A 25,589-nucleotide genomic window follows, 5' to 3' on the forward strand; every position below is an offset into this window, starting at 1 on the left:
CTTTTTTGGTGGTATAACTTGAATTGCGTGTGTCTTACAGGAACGGATGTATTGCGGACGAAGCAACCACGTTTTTCATAAATGTATTTCTTTCTAAACCAAAAAAAAAAAAATTGTCATTAAATTCAAGAGGGCCTATCGTTGTTTACTTTTATCTTTGTTCATTTTTATTTTTGCGTGCTCGAAATATACACACACGCTCTCATGTTTCGAAGATATTTCGCATTTATATTAAGTAATGACACATTTATTAAATAATCTATGCGCAGAAAGTACTTTTAAAATTTTATGTTTCAGGAGACAAAGAGAAGCAAAAATACATTCCACTTGACATGCATGCGGGTTTTGATGTGTTGTGCGGTTGGCAATACTGTGGATTTTCTCAGTGTCTGCGATGTAAGCAGCTCGGCGGTTGAGGAAAGACTGGCACGGAAGATTCTGAGCTCAGTTCTCGCGCGGATTGATACATAAAACCTGCTGCAAGGTTGACTTGACGAGCAGCTTAGAAGTATTTTAGGAAGAGCATTCCGAGACACGGAGCTCTCCCATTGGCCAGAAGCCGCAACGAGCTCTGACGTGACCAAGGGGATCTGTCAAGTGGCGAGGCTCGCGTAGCAATGGAAGCTTACGGGAAATATTTTCATTTTTAATTGTCCATATCTTGGTTCTATTAACCATTTGCAGCAGGATAATAAGCAAAACGCAAGGAATAAGACCTAGGCAATAATATGAAGAAGTTTACAACACGCAATTACAATAAATGGCGTTATACAAATCAAACAAAAAGTAATCACGACCATACTCTTATATCACCGCTACATTGAAATATGAAGTTGTGTATGGGTAAATAAATACAATTTTACGTATTAAATATTTCGCTACCACACCAATACTTATTATCCTTCATACCTTCAAATTTTCACAGATGTTTGTTATTAATAATTTGTTTATTATAATTTATATATCTAGTATACATAGGAGGATGTCGCTGTCGCTGTTGTTATATGACGTCGCTTTTCTACGTATTTAAGGTAACCGCAACAATAAAAATGAATGATGAAATGATAAATTTGATGGGAGCGTAGGCTAGATGAGTGTGGCAAGCACTGGTGTACGCAGGGGGGGCTTAAGGGGCTGCAGCCCGCCAAAATTCTTAGAAAATAAAAAAAATCAAATTAAGACAGTAACGAAGTACAAAAAAAACTTTAAAATGACCCCCGATAACTATTTTTGTGTTTGAATAACTTTTAAAACGAAGGATTAAAATGGTAATTGGAGCTCGTATCTAATGAAAATAGAACAGCGACAACGGGATATCAGCGAAATTGATTTTCGGCGATACATTCTATGAACCAATCTCATTCTGTTCAGTAAAGGTTAGATTCATGGCACTGAACCCGCGTACAATTTGAATTGAATTAACATAATCCTTGAGTGAGGTGGAAATGGGTTTTGGATTTTTTTTTGTAGATGTGAGAATCTTTAACTAGTGATGCACACATGCTTTCGCTTACATTAAAGTTTACACATGGTAAAATTGCAGAAATATTCTACCTAAAATGATTTGTGTTTAAAAAAACCGTAACATCAAAATATGTTTTTTTTTAGAAATTAATAAATAAATAATAAATGGATAAAATGAAGTGTCGTGGGAAAGCGTAATCCCTTAATAAATTCAAAGAAACTCGTGCCAGCTCGATGGCGAATCTGGCCAACCGCGTGTTCGACTTTGAATCCCATCACTGAAGTTCCCGACTTGGAGTCACGTCGTGGGCATTGATGTTCTTTGTGCCTGCCCTTTCATCAATTTCATGTGATCAACACTCATCGCCGCGATTAACAAAAAGTGGTAAAAAAGCGACGTCAAATAACAAATACATGAACAATAGGCCTGGCCTCTGTCTTGGTTTAGCAATGTGATTTGTTAATCACTGTACGGTGGAGGCCGAGGCGGAAATAAATATCAGTAAGAATAAAAATTCATTACAACTTACCCTTCCTGGAGACTTATGATTTTGAAGACGATGCTATCCACTGTCGTCTTTTTCTCGCTGCACTTGCTTCCATGGACTTGAGTTTCATTAGTTTATTCAAATGTCGAATTCAAATAAAAGTTCTTGTTCTGACATACAGGGAAATCATCTTTTCGTTAACTTCAGGAAATTTTGACTGAAGTACTGTCTTTAGAGTGTCCATAACTTTATGTTCCTTGGAAACAGTTGACCCATTGAAGGATGCAAACACAATGTCAAATTGAATGACTTTTTCCATATCTGAACCACTACGTGCCTCCACCGGGTACCGAACCCGGAATCCCTCGATTATAATGCGATGACGCCACCACTAGGCTATCGGGGAGGCCCTCAAAATAGAAATAGACGAGAACGTTAATTGGTTCACTAACGATCTCGCTACCCAGCGAAGGTTTAAGGCTCGAGTCCCGCCTGGACATTGTGTCCCTTTGCGAGTGTCCATCCAGGGGCGGCGCCAGAAATTTTCGACCGGGTGGGCAGAAGCTCCATAGTGATAGATTAGGGTGGGCAGTATAAATGTAAGACCATGCATGTGTACGTAAGACGTATGTATCCCCCTCTCTCTTACACTCCCGATTTTCCTCTTACTTCTTTTCCCTTTCCTTGTTTTCCTCTTTATTCTTTTCTAATCTATTCTCGCATCTTGTTCCATTTCCTTTCATTTTGTCTCTGATGGACACAATTATTTCAAGGAAGTGTTTACACATGCGCAGCCATCAGAGACCTGCACAAGACCCGGAGAAAACCCGTCTGCGAGGAGGCGCGCCTACAAGGATATGCAACACGCACGTCAAGCTCAGGTGTTCGACATCGCGCAAGCGAGCTTCACGTCACAGTTGTGCACAGGCATCGATGCCTGCCAGGTTTTTCTATTACCCGTGTCTTAAGAAGACCCGTGAGACTCGATGTAGTTCTTGCAGGTAGACGGCGAGCACTACTGTCAGTGTTGCCAACGGCCATTATATTTCACTACGCATGGAAATATTTGAATTTCTGCTAGGCGCAGGTGCCTTGAGGTTGTATAATCATTGGCGTAGCAAGGGGTGAGTGAAGTGGGCGACCACCCTGGGCCTCGCTCATATAGGGGCCTCGCGTCCTTTGAGGTTGATACGAAAAACGTAATAAATGGAAGTGAGAAAGATAGAAAAGGCTAATTTTTGTGGGCAATAAAATTTAGAACTTTTTATCTGGCTTTATATTCTAGTTTAACGTTATAATTTGAATGAATACGTCAAATCAGAGGCGGGCGGGAGCTCTAAGCCTAAGGGGCCCCGAAAAAGTCAAAATAATTGTCATTTCTCATGTGAAACATCAACGCAAAAATTGCTTGGACATTTTTCTTCTGTCTCGTGACCTTGCATAGCCTATCTGATTTTAATATGTTAATGGTAAAGCACCTCAAACTGCCACGGAGCAAAGTATGGGGCATTTAAATGCTTCTGGTGTTTTAAACTGAAGAAGGATATGGATAATATTAGCAGTTCTTTGTGTGACATTTACATCCTACAAACTTCGAAATGAGGAAACAAAGAACGACTCATTAAATAATATATAGGTTATATTTCAAGATTCTTAATTTGTATTTCTGATTTTTTTAAAAAAAGTTTAGCACATTTAAGGATATTATCTTACTGCCTAAAGAACATCTTAAAAAAACTTACTATTACTACTACTTTGGTTAATGAAAATTCCAGCAGCGTGTTACTGTTGTTCTGCCAAGTGTAAATTTCTCTGTCGCGTACTATTAAATATAATTTTCGTCAGAAATTAATTATTATTGTAGGCTATTATATAAATATGATAATTTGCTGACGTTTCCTCGATGACTGTGTATTGATTTACATTGATATTTCAAAGTTAAAGAACGATGGGACCTTGCATTCAAATCTCGCCCAGGACCTCGCGATATGTTGCTACGCCACTGCACCTAAGATTTTGTAACTTTTCAAATTAGTGTCATTATTATGTCAAACCAACTACCACATATTTTCTAAATTAGTTTCGATGGTCTTGAAATAGGTTTGTGTGTCTTGTTCATTTTATATCACCTTTCTGGTCTTGAAATCGTAAATCTTCTCTCGGTTTCATTTTTACGTTGTTTGTTTGTTGAAATGTATAAATAGCATTGCCTGCTATTTGCACCCGTATGAAAATACAAGCAAACAATTATATTTTGTATCGTATTACTATCAATGCGGTCTGAGAACAAGATAACTAGCAACAACATGAGCGAAAGAGATGACAATATTCAAAAACCTTTTATAATGCAAATTCTGATTTCATGTTCCATTTTATGAACCATCGTGCCATAGTGTTCAGGGGGGGGGGATCTTGAGCAACTAATTCGGATATTGAATTGGCAAAATTACACCAGAGAGAAAATCTGTTTGATTGATTGATTCATTTATTTGGTCAATTTATGCACAATAAGGCTAATCGGGACTGGACGTTTTGCTACTTTTGCACCACGCTAACCTCATGTACCAAGGGAAATTAAATTATCCTTGCCCCCCACATTTGCACTTTGGCCCTCTAGTTTTGGAACCCAATCGCCGCCACTGGGTGTGAGTGATACAAATGTCTTCTACCAAGGAATAAATGTCTGCAATTTCAAATTGATAAAAGTGATGAACATTTCAAGTGCTCCTAGAACAGTTTAGAATCTAAAAGTTGGCAACGGTGGCTGCGTGACTCATGTATCTGGAGACGGTGCAAAACCGGAATGAGCGTATGCTGAAGATAAGCGAGCTTCGTCTTGCAAGGCCTTCCAGTTACCCGTGGGCTTTCGATGCTTGACGGGTCAAAACCCAGGTATATAGTTTTACTCGCCCGCCCGACCAGCCAGGCGGGCCTAGTAAGCGATTCTGGCCGTTGTGCAGCCCTCTGGCAGCCATACCCCAGCCATACATTCTAATCACATTCTTTCATGCATGTTAATACAGTGAAGTAAATGTGAATTAGGTTTAAGCTTGTGTTGCAAATACAAGGCACATACTTGATTTTATGTATTCGGCGACAATGATAGAAAGTGCGATGGTAGACAATAGTGAAGTTTCTTGTAATTTAAATGCATTTTCCTGAGCATAGTTTTTGACTGAAAGAGTTTTCTTACTCCTTGGGAGTTACTTTTCTTACCTTACAAGGTTTGTACAACTGACAAATCTATCTGAATGTTTATAGTAGCAGCGATTGGGTGCCAACATTTGAGGGGCAAGGACAATCTACGCAGGGGTGCGCATCCCCCCCCCAAGGCCAATGGCGCATCCCCACAAAAATCATGTCCATGTCATCCATCCCCCCCAAATCATATCATTTTCGCCCTGAAACTATATCGTAATACCTACGCCCAAAGTAACTTTTTTCTTAGCTTTTTTTTACAATTGATGCACCTGCTTTAAAATAAGCAGTATACAAACACTAAGCACTATATTTTAAGAAGTGATGTTACTCATGAATATGGAGAATATCGCTCATGTCTTGTAATGCAGCTATAGCATAAAAATTCACATCCACCTCAGTAAAGCGCCAAACACGCATTGTTGTAACAAACACATTATTGCGAGCGAAGCAAGCAAGAACATTTTTACATCCATTTCTTTGCAGGCTTTCAAGAATATTAATTTAAACGGGGTGTCAATACTTTCTTAGGATCCCGGGATATTTAGTATTTTCGAACTTCTGTTTTGGCACGTTCGGGGTCGAAAACGTGTGGATACCATATCGCTAAATACAGTCTCCAAAATTTAATGTTCAAACTCTCTCTTCACTACAGAAATCCCTTGAGAATCTAAGATTTAACACTTTATCAAGAGCTTCCTATCTCCCCCTTTAAATTTAATACTCAATCCTACCACAAAAATGTCCATGCCAATTTTAGACTTACTGTTGATATTGAAGACTGGAAAAATTATAGCCTTTTCATCAATTAACCACATATCATGAATCATCCATTGCCTCCTCCAAAAAATTAATTCTCAGTCTCCACACCAGAATTTCTGCAACATTCTAAAACAATAATAATACACAAGAATTGGATACCTTAATGCTCAATGCCCCTCTAACTAAAATACCCGCCATAATCTAAGACTTAGTTGAATACTGTCCCCGCCACGTTTAATTCAGAATTCCCCCCAGAACCCACGTGTCAATTAAGGCCTAATATATGAGTTGGATATTTATCCCCCCCCCCTCCTTGCACCTTCAATAATGGCCTTAAACGTTTTCCTTCCTTCATCTAATGGATTAAATATGGTGAATTTAAGGTGTAAAAGTTTTACCTGTATTTTGGAAAAATATATAAATGTTCAATTTTTCCTTATTTGAAGGGGAAAAATCCCCCAAAGAATCTTGATGGCGCAGCCTGCGCCATAATCCACCCTGTGGGCACCCCATAGTGCGGGGGCAAAAAGTGGCAAAATGTGGCTGGGGAACTGCATCCCCACTTCCCGCTCCTCCTAATCGCCGCCACTGAATGTTTGGATTAAAATTAACGTTTTATTAGGAATGATTTAAAACACACACGGAAAAATTATTTGCTCATTGCCCATTAAGTATCCCTAGGCTAATCAAAGGCTATTTTGACAAAATATCACTCGTCATAAGTAATAAACAAGTAAGATTGAGAAATCTGTTCAGAATTTAAGAGATTATTAGCTAAGTTGCTATTCGTTTTCTGAAGAACTGTCATATTACTAATGCGGGAGAAGCAATACACATATGGTTACGTGAACATATTTTTTGAGGTAACAAAATGATTTAGGACACAAGGAATTCATCGAATTTGATCATCGTACCAGTAATACTTCATCTATTTTTCATTGGGTTGTATGGCGTGACCATTTCGAACACTCTAGAATGTCATCCTCTATCCTGTGCAGTATACCCTGGAAACTTTATTCTTTCAGGGCAACGAGTCCCTGGCACCTGGAACCACTGTCAAAGTAATAATTTATGGGGGTTTGTATTTTGAGTGGCCACATGTGTTTGTTTTCGCCCCTTCGTTACGTTCATCTAATCACCATTGAACCTTATAACGTCGTCATTATTAAAATTAGCAGAAAAATGACCTACAATAAAACAAATCAACCAGAACTTACTCTTCCAAAAATGGAGTTTCATTAGTTTATACCTCTTAGAAAGTTGAGGTGGTTATTTCAATCGCACAGCCTTTCATTAGTGGATCAAGGCAGCTAATTACGTGAACAATTACCTTGTTTTCCGAAAGTCTCAAATATTTGTCTCAGGCAATCACCCTCTTAAAACAGACGCATCTTCTGTGGTGATAAGATGCCACGTTTGGTGCGAGTTCTTTCTGTATATTTTCCCCCAAAAGGCATAACGCTGTCGCATTATAATGAAGAGGTCCTGTGTTCGACTCCCCCTCCTCTGGTGGAAGCACAATGCACACGGGTTCGGACTACACGTTAAACTGTATGTTTAGTCCCGATTAGCATATCTGAGCATAAAAGTGGGCTTAGAAACAAACTAACAAAATCGTCTTCTATATACTTCGTGACATAACTTTTTTTCTTTACTTCAGCTGCATCTACAGATTCTGTTGACATTTTCGGCTGATTCATGTGACAAAATGTATGTGTGGAACGAGGATTTCTAAATAGGATAAGCCACTCATTAGCAATTGACTAATTCTGTAGCTTTTTCCATATATAACTGATTTATTAAAATTTATTCACTTCGGTATTGTAGTGATTGTTGTGATTCCTTCTTATTAGTAGAACGAATATAAAGTTGATATTTCGTATACCATATTGATATTTGAAGATGACAGGTAATCTATATAAAAATTGTAATGAAAAAAAGGCACTTCTGGAATTTCAATGCAGAGCTAATTAAAATTATATTATACTCTATAGCAGGCATGTCCAACTTCAATCAAGCAGTGATCTACTTTTTTATTGTCACAACAGGCAGTGAGCTACTATTAATCATTAATCTTTGCAAAAAATTGTACCTACTCAGCCATTATACATTATAGAAGTTGAATTCAAATAACATATATTCGTATAATTACAAAGATAACTGCGATCGACCAACAAACGCCCAGCGATCGACCGGTCAATCGCGATCGACGCGTTGGACATGCCTGCTCTATAGCATACTTAAACCCGAAGGTTTATTGCTGCAGCAACACAAGCCTTCCATCTGTCCCTATCCTGGGCAAAATCAATCCAATCTTTCCCATCCTTACCGATTTATTTTAGGTCCATCTCAACGTTATCCCACCATCCTCGTCTTAGCCTTCCTACTGGTCCCTTACCATCAGGTTTCCCAACAAGAATCCTGAAAACTATTCTTTCCTCTGCCATTCGTGTCACATGGCCTGCCCATCTAACTAAGTCTTCTTGATTAAATTATTCTAATATTAATTAAAGAGTCGAAATAATTTATTGTGTTGCTGAAGAAAGTAACGCTAAGATGATGTTTAGATTTGTTTATTTTGAGATTATTTTAACCATAGCCAGGCCGGAATATATATACGTAGTGGAGGCCCGGAGCTGCAGTCCTCAAGTTCACCCTCAATTCTGATTTAATCTTGATCATACCCTGCATAATTTTGAGCCTCCTAAGCCTACTAGCTGCTTTTAAATATGGAAGTATTCATTTGATCACAGTTTTTGTTTCAACAATGACAAAAGTGGCTTTTTATGGATTGATAATATGTGAACATTTCCAGCATAGATAATATTCACAAGTAAAATATACAGGTTATGAACACCAGGTTACATTTAAATATTTAATCATTCATATATCCCCGAGTATATGTACTTATCGAATTTGATTGGGTGGGCAATCGGGTGGGCACAGGAATTTTTGGGTGGGCGCTTGCCCACCCGTGCCCACCCCTGTCGCCGTCCCTGTGTCCATCTATTTCATGTATTCATTACTCACCCTCGCCTTCCAATTAGGTAAAAGTTACAGGAAAGCAACCCAAAAATAAGAAAAAAATATTTGCCTCGTAATGACGCAATTTGACAAGGACGCCCGCAAGATTTTTTTCACAGGAGAGGCAGCAGTGCTCAAAGAGGGAAAGGTTTTGGAATGTTATCTCTCTAGTTAAGAAAATCCTCTTAAAGAAAATTCCCCCACTAGGATAAATTGCATAGACATCCTCCACCCACTGCATTTTCTCTATGATTTTGCAATATACTCGTACTTATTATGTTATGCAGCAGTAAATTCAATTAATTCTTCTGAACAATAAGTCGCCCCTGCAAAGAAGTTGCTGAAATTATACTGCTGGAAAATTTTAAAATACAACACTACCTGAATATATGTACAATATATTGACATAATTTGATGCATGTTTCTTCCGTATCAAAAAAAAAAAAAAACACTACGTGTTAAATAAAAATTAAATAAGGATACTGTTATAGACATTCGTATTATTGAAACTGATGGCAATATTTGCATTCATACGGCTTAGACGCATATTATTGCGTAACTGTAACTTCATAATAATAATAGTTTTACTCACACGCACACAACACCGAAATTTTGGAGCTTCCCGTGGATGCAACTCGACAGGACCCAAAGACTACAAAAAAGCCTAAATATAGGGTCGTTACACACACACACAATATATATATATATATATATATATATATATATATATATATATATATATCCTGAGTGCCCAATTGTATTAATTTCCACGTAGTACACCCTGGACTGCATTTTGCATACAAGTGACTAGCGAGGCTCTGGCGTCTGGACTCGTGGCCATTATAATCCTTGGTGGGGCTCGTCCTTACATGTTTATGATTGTCCCTTCATCCGCATCATCTTATCACGATTCATCCTCATCTTCGCGATTAGCCAGAAGTAGCAGAAAAACGAAATAATAATAAATCAATATGTATGTATGTGTCGTTCATTTAAATACGAATTTCTACTGGGTTGATCGCTACTATGAGGATGAAGGATGAACTAATGAGTGGAGAATGAGACAAGCACTGCTATATGCCTTAATATGGTTCAAACTGGAGCCTATGGCTTCCTAAAGTGTTATGCTGTCATGGAGACCCGTTATATACATGTAGAGTGACTTACTTAATCCTTTCCGTTCAATCTTACTCTCTCGATCCTGTTGCAGTTATGTCCACGCTATAATTAATTAAGTTAGTAAACTATTTGCATGAAAATATGCGCACGAGACTCTACTCCCACCCCCCTCCAGCATACACAGGCATTTCAAATTGTTTCACTTTACGATTTTTCGGGTGTTCTATCTATTGTGCTCGTCCCAAGATGAGACTCTCATCTAATAATCATTTAACTTCATTGCTGTGTCTCGTAATCAAGGGGTCCCGGGGTCGATACCCGGTGAAGGCACATGGTGGTTCGGATTCCACTTTAACCTGTAGGTCCAATCCCGATTAGCCTTACTGTGCATAAAGTGGACTTAAAACACCAAATCAACCAATCAACCAACCAACCAACTTTATTGCTCCGTGTAGAAGTGTAGACAAATAGTGTTAAAGAACCAAAGACATTGATTACCTTTTTGCTAAATTCAGCATGAATTTGTTCGTTTGCCATCCTCAGTTAACTTGAAAAGGTACGGGAAAGCAGTGAAGAAGAACTACATGTTATAAACATTGCTTCCCAAGAGTTATAATCGCCTCTATGAGGCGATAAACTTGTATGATTTTACATGTTATTAAGCGGCCCGCAGCTGAAGGGTTCCCTTTTTGACGTCACTCTAGCAGAAGACCACTGCCAAAACATAGGATGACCGCGCATGCGCACCCTGCCACCCACCACCATGGTTAGCTTCTCAAGGCGTTGTATTTCTTCCCAACGGTTTGGCTCAAGGAATATAGAGATTAGGTAAAGCCATCCGAAGATTGCCGATCTTGCACGAACGCGTGACGTCACCGGAGAAGCAGTGAGCTCGGCTTAAGCATTTATATGGGAGATTCAGAGAGCGAAAGTATATTATTACTTTTAGGAGGGGAAAATAATAATTGTCATCCTCCAAGATGGTATTGAGGCATCCTTTTAATGATTAGTAACATAATTGAAAACGCGCTACTTTTAAAAGGGGGCAAAGTACATGTGAAAAAATGTATTTTGAAAATCCATATTCCTGAAACTTTCTGACCGATGCGCTACAAAGAAAGTTGCGTGTTCTCCTTTAGAATTTCGTCATTTTACAAGTCGTAATATAATTTTAACAAAAACGTGGCATGCTAAAGAAGAATTAAAGAGTTTAAAAAAATAATTGATTGATAGACTTAGTTTATTTTACTTCGCTTATCTGTCACATATGGCTAATCGCAAAGATGAGGATGCGTGATGATATGATGAAATTGAAGAAAGGAAAGTAGACCCATGCCCGGGCGGGGATTCGAACCTGGGGGCACTTGGCATCGTAAGGTTAACCACTTCGCCACGGAGGTCAGCACTACAAGGAAATAAACAGATATGTTTTAATATGCGAGACGTTGTGATGAAAATTATTAATATATCTGAAATATCGGGAGTTGACCTTGCAGTCTCTAAATGTACTTTTAGGGTTACGCAAAACCTTTACTCAAAATTGCTAGTGTAAATTTATAAGATATTAAAATTTAAAACTTATTCCTGTTCGAAAAGAGAAACTGCCAAGTCAAATTAATATTTCGTAGAAATACATATATTTTTCTTTTTTCATGAGGACAAGAGAGTATTTGGAGGGGGCGCTGGCTTGGGAAGGCTATAGCCTCGTATCTCGATCTGCAAAGGGGCTTCCAGTGGGAAAACTTTCCTATGAAATAGTCCAGAAGAAGGGGCGAAATGATTTTTTTTAAATGGCTCAAGAATACAAAGATATAAGTGGATATTTGACAAGCTTAGTCTAAAACTTACAACTGAAGTCGTACGTGTGTGTGTGTGTGGGGGGGGGGGGTGGCTACGTGAGGTAACACAGTGGAATATGATTCACAATACTAAAATTAAAATAAATATGTGGGAACAATAGAAATCAAAATATGTTGTAGCTAGTGACAGCGCAATAGTAAAGATGAAGGGGTAAATCATATTTTCCCGGGGCAATCATTTTTATTATTCCGTTACATACGACACAAAAATGCATATTTTGGCTAAAAGAGCATTCATTCATTTATTTATTTTGTCGTTTTACTGGGGGCAGATAAGAGAGAGAGAAATTGTCGAACGAGAATTGTGGGCCTTTCTTCCCCCCCCCCCCCCGCAGTGTGGTCACTGCCTATGGCTATGCCGGAGAAGAAGCACCAATTAATACTCTATTAAATAAAACAGATACTTTTAAAACTTTTAATCAAATTATTTGTGAACTATGATTTAAATTTAGACAGAGCACATACCTGTTTAATTTAATTTGGATGAGTTAACTTCTGAAGCCTGCATTTCCGAGCCTTCTTCCGGTGTAACTACACTAATTAAAACAAATATGTGACAAATATATATAAAAAACCAACGTGTTGAAGCTATTGACGGCGTCAAAGAAAAGACAGAAGAAGAAGAACGTGGAGAGTGCAGTGATATTTTACGGGAAGCAGCAGGCACGTATCCAGGAATTCCTTGCGGGGGGGGGGGGGGGTTGAACACCATTTTTTAAAGGGGTATCACAATTGTATGTTTAAGGCCAGTGGTGGCAACTGGGTTCCAAAATGTGGGGGGGGGGGGGGTGGACAAAGAGACAAGCATTAAGAGGCCATAGTGTGATGGTGTGGAGGCAAAAGAATGGGAAGCAATTATCTCCTAAATCGTCGCCACTGTTTAAGGCTGTCATTTTAATCAGAACGTGAAATCGGGACATTTTCTATCACTCAACTCCTCTGTTTCCATGCATTAACATTGTGTGCCGGAACCATCTCAGTATGTGTGTTTGTCCATTTCTGCTCATCAGGCATCAAAACAGAAGTATTTTTACGAAGGTGTTACACATGCACGGAATGCACAATCCACTCGACAACACAAGATTCAAACTGTGTGCTGGGAACTGGAATCAGACAGTTCACGAATATTTCTCTCTCATTCGAGCCTCAACACCACTAATGTGTCTTGTCCTCCCATGTTTGCAGCTCTTATAAAAGCCGAAACCCACCAAATTGTTCATATTCATGCCTAAGCACTCGCAAGTGTCCAAAATTATCTGTTGAGTGTGTGTCGAACCCAGTAGCCTTAAACAAAAGTATTTTTTTATGCCATGAAATTCTCGGGCTACATACACAAAATTTGGTCCTGGCACAACCAAATCATCACTCAAAACTTTGATTTTCAGTTGATCTGTGCAGCTTATTTCTTTTTTAATAAATCGCTCCAATGCCCAGCCCGATACTGCCGAAATATTCACTTTAGAGAGAGAGACCTTCGATCTCTTCGTCTTTCGACCCGAACTACTCGTAGCACTACTCGAAGTTCCGCTGTCGTCAATGTCTTTAGCTTTGGGACCGAAGTGGAACTAGTGGTAGACTTCGTTACTTTACGGTATTTAGTCCATTTCATTTTCGAATCACTAGAACTTATAAAAGCAACCAATGGACACTGACTGTTCACTAATCGACTGAATGAATTGTCACACTTACCCCTCTGAAGTCTCCACCTATTCTGTTGTACAGATCAACCGTGAAATTGAAGCCACGTATTAATATCCTCATTATATTCTAGAACATTTCGCAGATAAAACGATTCGTAAATATTGCCAGTAGTTCGACTCCTTCTCTTTTTAAATAACGTTCCCTCCCGCGCTTTCCAGAGATTAAAAAATTACAATGAATCCGAATCGCCCTACCTGCGGAGCTACCTTTGTTGTGCACCTTCCAAATGCTGACAAGTCTCTTCTACATAGTGTTCAAGTTCGCTACGACAACACCGAAAGCGTAAGAAAAGTTTACGTGCAATATTATCAACAACAGGGTTATAGAACATTCTCCGTCTTGTCTCGATAAGTATTTCTCTCCTAAAATTATCGTCACATTATTCAAGAAGACAAAAACCTAATTTTATCTAGTGTAAAATAAAAACTTTCCTGGTGGGGGGAGTCCGAGTCCACGAGTTACGATCCCCACCTTGGATACGCGCTATAAACAATAACAGGGTCCGTAGAACATTCTCCGTCTTGCCTCGATATTTATTTATCTCCTTAAATTATCGTCACATTATTGAAGAAGACAAACCTAATTTTATCTCGTGTAAACTGAAAAATTTCCTGGGGGAGGGGGCTCGAGACACCTGCTGCCCACCTTGGATACGCACTATTAACAATAACAGGGTTATAGAACATTCTCCGTCTTGTCTCGATAATTATTCTTCTCCTTAAATTATCGTCACATTATTCAAGAAGTCAAAAACCTAATTTTATCAGTGTAAACTGAAAAATTTCCTTGGGGAGCGGGGGGGGGGCCTCGAACCACCTGATCCCTACCTTGGATACGCGCTATTAACAATAACAGGCTTATAGAACATTCTCCGTCTTGCCTAGATAATTATCTCTCTCAAATTATCACCATATTATTCAAGAAGCCAAAAACCTAATTTTATCTAGCGTAAACTGAAAATTTTCTGAAGGGGGGCTTGAGCCCCCTGATTCCCACCTTGGATACGAGCTGTTACCAATAACAGGGTTATAGAATATTCTCTGTCTTGCCTCGATAATTATTTATCTCCTTAAATTAACGTCACATTATTTTATTTGACACCACAAGAAACAAAAATCTCATTTCATCTAGTGTAAACCGAAAACTTTCGGGGGGGCTTGAGCCCCCTAAGCCCCCCCTTGGATACGTGCCTGGGAAGCAGTCACGTTTATTACACCCTTACATTTACATACAATATTATAAAGTTCTGCTTTTAGATCTCGCACAATGCCTTTTTCACAAAAATGGGCAATCTCGCATTTTTTATATCAATCAAGCTGTGATATTTTAGATTTCTTCCGTTAGTTTTCTGATAATAGTTTTCACAGCTTTCCATAGCATTTAGGCATGATTTCAGTTGACAAGAACAAAATAATCTTATTTCAAAACATAGAGCAAAAAGAAATCCAACGGGCTTAAGATAAAAATCCCTTACATTGGAAGCCTGGAGAGAACAAAACAGGGGTTCCTTCGTAACACGATTTCTTGAAAACCATTTTACACATTTGAATCAACTTTGTGATAAATTGATTAGAAAGGATGAATCTTAACAGTAAAAGTTGTAACTTTTCCCTTGCTACTATATTTTAGAAGATATTCGTTGTCAAATTTCTCAATATTTGCATAAGGAACCAGCCTTTTCCGTGCCGAGTGTTTCGATGGTGACGTCATGCATCCACGGACAACTGCGCATACGATCTGCGCCGCCGAACGAGCACCCCCCTGGGTTTGGCTTTCATTCACCCCGCGTTCCGCGTTGTTTTGCTCGTGATTGTTGTGCATTATTTTTTAAACGTGTGGTGTGAAGTGATGTGATTATTTTAAGATGGAGAATAGTGAAAGTGTTGTGCAAAACTATTTAAATGATTCCCTTTCTTCGCTTTCGTATTCAGAGAAGAAACAAGTGATTGACAATGGTCGACCATGTCCGAATCTCACGATGTCGACATATCTTAAAGGAAAAAGTGGTGCTGCAGAAGGTTTTGAGAGACATTTTCGAAAAGAACTCTATGAAATCTCAGACTGGCTTTGCGGGTGTGATGTGGTGAATAAATTTTACTGTTGAACATGTTTATTATTCTTACGGGAGTGCGGGATCCCGAAAAGTCGGCACCGGGATCGGGGAAAAAAATTCCTGTCCCGATCCCGACTTCGGGAAATGACTTCCCGACTTTTTCGGGATCCCGAGCAGTTGGGAAATACCGAATGGTCATTGTAAAAAGTTGTTAATTCTCGATGTTTTCGGCATTGCAAATGTCTGGAACTTATCGGAAATTCTTAGTTTTTGTATCAGAAATGGAGAAACAATCACTAAAGGAGAAAAATGACGTGTAGAATTAAATTTTTCAAGAGCTTCAGAAAATTTCGAACATTTCCCGTCCCGAATGTCGGGATTTAAAAAATATCCCGTCCCGACTTTCGACTAAAAAAGGTGTTTGGAATTATCAAGGGTATGCGGATTTGAATCATCTTAATACTGCAGTGAAAAAACACAGTGAGTCTGAATTGCATCTTTCTAGTTCCTTTAAATTTAGTAGTTTTGTTGCCACCCCTACTAGGATTGACGGTCTTTTAGATACACAATGAAAAAGTAAAAAAGAAAAGGAAAATATTAAAGAGGTTGATTAACGCCGTCTACTATTTAACAAAGCAAGAACTGCCGAGGCCATGAGGAAAATGCAGCATCTCTAAATAATGGCAATTACATGGAATTCCTTATTGCCAGTGCCGAGTTTGATCCCTCATTAAAAGAACATTTATTAAATTCTACAGTTTTTCGCGGTACTTCGGCAGGCATTCAAAATTATTTAATAAATTCAGTTTCGATGTTCTGAGAGATGAAATCTACAATGAAATTCAAAACACAGACTTTGTGGCTATCATGATCGATGAAACATCAGACATTAGCAATAAATCTCCGGTGTCAACGATGTTACGTTTTTTTTCGGACTCACAGAAAAAAGTCATTGAAAGATTTCTTGGGTTTCATGACATGAGCGCCGATAAAACTGCAGGAGCTCTTTTTAGTCACGTCACTGAAATAATGGATAAATATAACTGTGGGGATAAATTAATTGCCCAGACATACAATGGATCTTCTGTAATGAGTGGTCAGTTGAATTATCTCCACCGAGAAAGAATTACTTTATAAGCTGAGAGAAGGGGATTAATCCAAATTTCATGAGGAGGTGATCAGCGCATTTCTCTTCAAAGAAAGAAGAATAGAGCTGGAATTCAAGTAACTGTAAGTAATGAGCAGTTGATTTTTCAAAATTTACTTTTCGGAAGGATAAATGAAGGGTAAGGGGAAAAACCGGGATTCTGCATTTTAGCGATTTTTCAATGAACGGGTCATTCTTATGTCCACGGTGATTTTGTAGGGGTGATGGGAGTTCCACCAACCCCTCTGGTTGCAAACTGCTGCTTTAAAAATTAATTGTATGGCGAAGTATTGAACATTAATTTTCTCCTTTAAACAGTCCTTGCTTGTCCTTACCCTTCAAAAATATTAATATTTTAAATGAAGTATTTACTTCATTTAATATAATTTGTAATTTAATGTTTTTCTAAATATTTCTAAATTTACACCAAAAATGTTCGGAGAAAATGAGTAATATTGGGTCACAGAAATGAGAGGGGGAGGGGTTAACATACCTTCTTTGACAACGCCTTAAGTTCAGGGTCAGGAGACGCCACTGATTCACATCATCCCCCAGTAAGTCTACATCATCTGCATATGCTAACAACTGAGTCACACCATTTAATTTTAGTCCTTCTTTAGTTTCTTTTACCTTCCTAACAGCATATTCTAAGGCAAAATTAAAGAGCAATGGAGATAATGCATCTCCTTGTTTTAACCCATCATGAATTGTAAATTTGTCAGACATATTAATACCCACACGAATTTTACTTTCTGTTTCACTGGTGCATATTTTTATCATACTAACAAGCTTCTTAGGTATTCCAAACTCTACTAATATATTATATAATTTATCTCTTTTGACCGAATCATATGCTTTTTTGAAATCAATGAATAGCTGATGGACATTTTGATTATATTCCGACTTTTTTTCAAGTGTCTGTCTGATGTGAAAAATTTGATCTGTAGTTGATCTGTTACGTTTAAATCCACATTGATAATCACCTATAATTTCATTAGCATATGGGGTTAGTCTTGTTAAAAGAACGTTAGATAATATTTTATATGTTGTTGAGAGTAGAGAAATTCCACGGTAATTATTGCAGTTCATTTTATCACCTTTTTTAAACACAGGAACAATTATGGATTCTTTCCACTGTTGACGGATTTCTTCTTTATTCCATATTAAACAAATTAATTTATGAATTCGACATATTAATGAATTTCCACCATATTTAATTAACTCAGCTGGTATTAAATCAATGCCAGGTGCTTTGTTATTCTTTAGCCTTTTAATAGCATCTTTAACTTCAGTCAGGTTAGGTTCTGGAACTAAAGGTTCTGCTGTGTGTACTTCATTCATTCTGATTTATCTCCTACATGGACATTTAAAAGGTCATTAAAGTAGTTCTTCCATCTATTTAGAATATCGCTTGGCTCAGCAAGAAAATCACCATCTTTATCTTTTATCAAGTTTACTTTAGGTTGCCACCCCTTTCTAAACTCATATACACCTTTATATAAATCTCTGATATTTTTATTTTTGCTGTTTGTTTCAATTTCGTTAATTTTGCTTTTCAAGTAATCTCTTTTTTTACTTCTAAACGTGCGGTTAACTTCTCGCTTTATTCTATTATAATTGTTTAGATTTGTATCATCAGAGTTATTTAACCACCTAAGTCTAGCCTGATTTCTTATTTCTATTAGATTATGACATTCATTATCAAACCATGGCTTACTTTTTCTCGGTTTATGATATCCTATACTTTCTTTAGCTGCTGATTCTATTGCATTACGTATGTGCTCCCAATTCTTATTTACGTCTGTTTCATTTATATTTTCATCATCATTTAAATCCTGCAAAATATCAAATCTATTTGACAGTTTAATTTGGTAATCTTTCTTAATTCTTTCATCAGTAAACTTTCCTGTATCAAATTTTATAACTTTTAGATTTTGTTGCGTATGATTTATCACTGAGAGTCTTTCTCTTAATTTAGCAATTACTAAATAATGGTCACTGGCACAGTCAGCACCTCTATGTGTACGAATGTCAATTATACTAGTATGCCTTCTCTTATCAATGAGAATATAATCTATCTGATTATGAGTTTTACCATCTGGAGAAGACCAGGTATATTTATGGATATCTTTATGTTTAAAAGTGGTACTTTTCACAATTTTGATCTAGGCAAAAAAAATTGTAAATTAAAGGGGGGAACCCCCGAATAATGCTCTCCTTCACCCGCATACATTCGGAGGTATGCGCGAAAAATTTACCGGATTCCCCGTTTATCTTTGCTCTTTATTTTTTTTTACATATAGGTATGATTTAATATCATACCAGAGAATGGACCAATGATTATTCGGAGACAAGAATAATCATTGGTTTACATAACGGGTATAATAGTGTAAGTATGATTAAAATGCTATTGAGTTATATGTACATTTTTTAATTTTTTTGATCTTAAATTTAGAGAGAAAGGTTAGTAATCGGAAGGTTAATATTAGTGTATAGAGTATGGAATAATAAAAAGAAAGAAAAGGGGGAAAAAAAGGTTAGGGATTTAAAGTTGACACAATTACTAATTGGGGGCGGCAGGAAGTTTAAAAGCCTCTATTTGTTGTTAATTTTTATCTGTTAAAAGTTTTTCATCACCATGAAATAGTAAAGGTCTAGTAAGAAGTGTGGAGATAGTAAATTCGAGCAGTGGCGGCTCGTGGTCTGGGTCTATTGGTGTGCACCTTGGCCTCGCGTCCAGAAGAAGTGTTGTTATTCATACTCAATTATTCCTGCCCGTTTCTGCTAATCGCATTTGCAATCCAAGTTATGACGCAACTTTCCCTGATAATGAGACGATAGCAGTTATATTTCATGAAAATTTTTAAAAATAAGGTTTATTACAAAATCGAAATACCCTAGTGATTTTTTTAATCGATCACGAGAGAAGATGTGTTTTTTGGTCTCTTTCGTGACCTGTAGAAAATTCAGCATTCGACGACCTGACAGAATCACTCGCAACGCTATAACGATAAACTGCTATGATTTGTAAAGGATAATAATATTGCCGGAATTTTGTGTAATTTCCGTGTTTTTATAATGTGTATTATCTTTCTTCAATGTAAATATGTTCCATCAGAAACCCAAGTTTAATGCCACATAAACATTTCATCGTACACTTAAGTTAATTACTATTTTTAATGTACTTATTCACTTTAGTCATTGTAATGAGGATCCTCAAAACCCTAATCAAATGCAACTAGTTCTTGCCAGCACCTTTGCAAAAATTATCTCAAATCAGTGACATAATAGTACAAGTTACAGATTCTCGTATGCACTGAATAAAGAATTGGATTGACTGTTCTGTCAAGTTTAGACTCTGATTATTTGAAATTTTCGTTGAACTTCCAATACAAGTCAGAGTGTCTAAATGCAGCAATTTCTACGACATTGTGAATGTTTTTAATTCAATAGACGACATTTCATAAAACTATTTTTCTAGCACCTGTATCAAAGTATTCCACTCATCGCATCTGCCCTTTCATGGTTGAATACGTTCGTCACAACATGCCACACCCTCTCCCCTTCCTTTTCCGCCCTCCCCTGATTGGGATTTGAATGCTTTGCTCAGAACCTCGTGAGGTGAGAGAGATCAAAATTTTCCTTGATGAGAAAAAAATCCCCCAATTTGCAACGATGCATGGGTTGTTCTCGACTACGTCACAGGGCAAGGAGTAGAAAGATTGCAACACTACATGACGAAGAGGGAACAGCGCATGTCCGTAGCTACTATGTCACAATTATTTGTGCAAAACGAGTCCGAAAGCCCTTGATCCCAAGCCATAAGAGCATTTATGCTTCCTCTACCCACCGTCGAACACAGCGCCATTTCAATGTGAAGCTGTGTGCACTTCCCAATTGCGTTCATGCCATTCGTCGCGAGTTACTCAGGCAGAAAAGCTGTCGTAAGGAAGTAAATGGAAGGTGGCTCGGAAACATTTGCTGTTTTGAAGAAATGGCTTTCAATGAATAAATATAATAAAAAATCAATTACATTGCATATTTATTTGGGCGTGTACGTGCGAGTGTGCGAATAGGCATCAACCGCTACTGAATTCGAGACGATTAAGGACGGAGGTGGCACGAGTCAAAATGTCCACTTACCACACACTTGCTTGTCTCCACAAAAGAGCGTTGCGAAATGATCATAGCCTTGAAATCTCAAATTTGTAAACGTAGCCTAAGCCTATTAAATTATTGCGAATATCTAGACAATGGGGAAAGTGAATCACGCGAAGATTCAAGTGAATGCTCTAATAGAATGAATTTATAAGCAAGCAGGGGGTTTCGTGAAAGGAGAGGACATGAAATTTCGAAAACGGCTCTGCTGACGTTGGCCAAAAGTCCAGTCGAACCTTAAAATAAATATTCAATAAACATGAGAATAAATAGTGATCGACTCCTTGACGTCATCTTCATGTACGTACTTAGTAGCTAGCAAGGAAAAAGTTAAGCCCGCATCACACGGAACTGGATTTCCAGTTGGTATGCCCTAGTTGGCACTGGACTTGCTATCAATTTGCTAGTTTTCGCCTCACACGATACTTATCAGCGTACTTGTCGATAGACTTTTGTTCCCATACGAGGTAAGTTGTAATGGCGGCTGCGTGATAAATAAACAATGTATCACTTCACATTTTTAAAAGCCGTATAACTATTCAACCGAGAGGAATAACGTTTCGTATAAAACGTTATTAGGTACAAAACAATGGCGCTGCTTAAATACATACTTTACAACGTTTACTGTACACGTATGGAAGAATATTTTAGTTGTTTCAAATGTAAACACCGTGCACTCGGCATAGATGGTGTAACTCAACGCGCCTTTCATGCTGTATACGTTAAACATTGCTGGAGTAACACTCGGAAACCACAGACAAAAACGCTCCTTTGCACACTTACATATTATCTTCACATGGCGAAACTTTGCTCTGATTGGCTGTTCCACAGAATCCAGTCGAGGAAAGCAAGTAGCAATTAGAACATGTCCTATTCCTCCAAACCAGTCAAGCAGTCAGCCAGGCGGCCATGATTGCTACCTAGAAAGTTAGTTCAGCGCCAACTACGGCATTCCAACTAGAAATCCAGTTCCGTGTGATAGGGGCTTTAATTCATCCTCCCTGAGCCTGCAGAGGAAGCCCATCGGTCAACGTTGAACAGGTGACCCACAATCTCGATAACGAATATTTCAGGTTCAAATCCCGACTAGTTTCTTTGTAAATGCCCTGTCATCATAATTGTTGACATACACTATAAAACTTTTCTATTATTTGAGACTGTGCCAGATCATTTTTAAAGTTTTTTTGTTTTGAAAATGAATGAATACATAATACTGTTTGCGTTAAATAAAAATTATGCAATTCTCTTCATGCTTTATGAAACTACGGTCGTTATTGTAGTGGAAGTATTAAATTTATGATGAAAGAATTTGAATTTCTGACTTTTCATTATTCACAATATTGAAAGTGAAAGCCGTTTGAAAGTTCTTAATGCCATATTTGATTAGTTTTTGGTGTTTATAAATCCGGGCTCTGTTTATGACGAAGAAAAATTGAGATAACATGCTTCAATAGGTTCTTAAGCAGAACCCTTTGAAGTTACGAGGGGAGAAGGGATTGAAAATAAAGGACAATCCTGATTTAGTCCGGACGCCTGGTTTAGTTCTCGTCTCGATTTCTGAACGGTGGACCCGGAATGGGTCTCGTATCGAAATTCGAGACAATAACGAGACAAGACCAAATCTTGTCTTTAAAAAAAATGTCAAAGTTTGCTGAAGTCAACTTTGATGCTCAGATCGGGTTTAAGCTTGACCCCCACTGAGACGCAGCAACATAACGCAACAGACCCGCTTCCGGCGTCTCAGTGGGCGATAATTTTTAAGATAACCTGCAGACTTCTGGCACGGAAATTCCCGCTTCGATTCCGCGCGTTTCACTGTAGTCGTCGTTACACCATTTGCTTTCAATAGAAGCGGACAACAGAAGTTTTGTTGCTACGTTTCTCCGCGTCTCAGTGGGCGTTGGGAACCGCGACCTCTTGATCTTGTCTTTGTAGAACTTCGGTATTTCATTTCCACAAAATTATCCAACATACCTGATTGTCACTAACCTTCTGTTTTAGTCGCATGTAAAACTTATGTTGCACGTAAGTGGCTTTCGCCGCACCAGTAACACACACAGAACACATTAACCATCACAAAGACAGATGCCGCGCGGTTAGTATTTATGTAAGGCAATGCATTGTCCTTGGTTATGTAACACTGAACAGTTAATACCCGCATCTTATCGCAGCTGTTGCTTCCAGTGAGAAACAAAATTGAGGCTTGCTAATTTAGCACATGAGGGAAAATCCAATCAAAAGATCTACAGAAATCAAAATCTTGGTACTTGCATATACCTAGGTAAATGCAATTATCTAGTGTTTAAATTTAATTACAACCTTTATAACAAACTGAGATAAAGCACACGCTTGAAATGAGAACGAAAGTCCAGCATATTTGCTTATATTGAGATCAGGTTTTCAAACCCCTATGTGGTGGATCTCACTTATCGCACAAGCCTCTAGAAACCTTCGTGTTCTGACGCCAACGTGCAGCGCCTTCGTTGTCAAGGTAGGTTTAGTTCTCTTAGCATAAATACACTGAAAGTGAAACTGTATTATTTATGCTAAGAGAATTAAACCTAACAACGAAGGCATTTAGCTTAACAATGAAAACATTCCTCGATGATGTCAGAAGGAAAGGTGCTAGAGGCTTGTGCGATAAGTGAAACCAGCTGCATGTATCCTGCTCTGTTTTTATTCCGCGTGATGTCGCTCCAAACAGGCGTGCCACAACGAATGAATGAAAGCTGCCACTAATAATTCGCTCGGTGTTTTGCCAGCCTGACCTCGTCGTATCCAGGCGGTCGACTCGAGAAAAGGAGCCGAAGTGGAATTGGAGCGAGTAAAAAAATAAATAGGAACTTGGATACCAACATCTCCCATTCAGATTAAAATTAAGGCCCTGCCAGGCGTGGCTCGTGCATTATTTTCCTGGGGGTTCATTGAAGTCATGTGACACATTCAGTTTCCGCAAATAGACTTCCTTCGTCAAACGAAAGGATAGAGAGGGAGGGGCTTAAAAGTTGTGTTCAGATTTTTTTCATCTGGGGTTTCATAATAGTAAAAGTGTGCGAATAAATTCAGGGCTGAAACTACAATAAATTGTGCCTTTTATTGGAAAACCATGGACGTCCTCAGGTAGGGGCAAGGAAGATAGAGGAGAGGCAAAAAGCACTCCTTCAGTCTGAAGTTACTGGAACGTTCTTATAATAATTACCATAAATTACTGTGACTGAAATGAAATTATATGCGTGTAATATATAAATTTTGGTTGACATTCATTTTCCAGGGGGGACAGCCCCTTTTCCCCTTCCGGACGTCCATGCCGACTAATCAGAACTGGTCCTACATTTATTAAACTAATGGCATGTGCATAATAGCGTATCGTCATGGACGTCCGCAGGATTTTCTCCAGGGAGGGGCAAGGAAGGTATTTTTTTCCAGGGGGGGCAAACAAGGCACATTTTTCCCAAAAATAGTGTTGTTCCCTAAAAAAAACATTGCTTAAATTTGAATTTATGGTGTTCATGCAATAATTAACACATATTATTGTGGCTAAAATGAAATTATATGTGTGAAATACATAATTTTTTGTTGACTTTCATTTTCCAGGGGGGGCCACGGCCACCCTTGCCCCCCTTCCGGACGCCCATGCGTATCGTACTTTCAGTTACCTGGAAACTGCAGAGATTGGCTCACCTCCTTGGGTGACATACTCTTGGTACGAGGATCGATTTCCTGAGGTGCTTAAGCTCGATCCTATTTACACACTAATAATAGATAATGGTAAGCCTCCATAGCCTCAGCTGTGATAGGTGAAAACACAACTTTAAATTAACTTTTAAAGAACTCGCACACTCAAATGCGTTTTACATCGTCATGGTTGGACCCGGCACATATTGGATATGAAAGTAAGGATTCTTACTCGTCTCAGTGATAGACCTGAATCTCCTCGGAACTGCGGAAATATTCACCCATTCCTGCTTCACAAACGACTCTCGATTGACTCCCTTCACTCTTTTCCCCCACCTATTTATTCTCCCCTCTTTCCACATAACAATCCCCAGTTATTCAGGTGTCATCCTTCCTACTTGCCCATTTCCTGCTTCTCCTCGTCAGTAAATCCAACTCGGCAATAACTGACATAAGCATTCCATTAATATTTCCTGGCTGGGCTGATTGCTAATTGACCTATTTTATATTACTAAATTTCCTCTTCCTGATTTTCAATGACTATCCTTCCTTTCTTTTTATAATTACATAATTATCATCTCTTTACGCTAGAAATCAAACCTGAGACCCTTTCAGTGATACGTGACAGCTTTGTTCAAATTTGGGGCTGGTCGACCAGCACACGCTTTCTCTTTTTCTTTCAGTGGACTAGGAAGTTCGTTTACGTTCATTATGAGCGGTCATTTCTTAGCTGCGCAGACAGCAACACTCAGTGGCGCAGGAACGGGGGTACAGGGGTACATTGTACCTCCCCAAATTTTTGAAGGGGGTACTGTACCCCCTAAATCCGTAAATTCAGTTGTACCCCCTGTACCCCCTTAGATAATCTGACAGAGGCAAGGTACTTCTGTTAAAAGAACCTATTTCCAATTCACTCAATAAAACAAAAGTTTATATTGTTT

General features: G+C 38.4%; 1 protein-coding gene across 2 annotated transcripts in view; it reads right to left on the reverse strand.

The window, feature by feature from the left end:
• Positions 1-24,907, reverse strand: part of LOC145987706 (beta1,4-N-acetylgalactosaminyltransferase A-like) — a 164,773-nt gene extending 139,866 nt beyond the window's left edge. Inside the window, exon 1 of one of the 2 annotated variants that reach the window (XM_083122275.1) lies at positions 24,881-24,907. The gene's annotated coding sequence lies outside the window, so the exon portion shown is untranslated. Of the gene's footprint in view, positions 1-22,962; positions 22,984-24,880 lie in introns of those variants that run through there. The other variant, XM_083122276.1, reaches the window with a different exon arrangement.
• Between the last annotated feature and the right edge of the window lie 682 nt (positions 24,908-25,589).

Source organism: Lepisma saccharinum, chromosome 5 (genome assembly GCF_977018435.1).
Source record: "Lepisma saccharinum chromosome 5, izLepSacc3.1, whole genome shotgun sequence".
NCBI lineage: Eukaryota > Metazoa > Arthropoda > Insecta > Zygentoma > Lepismatidae > Lepisma > Lepisma saccharinum.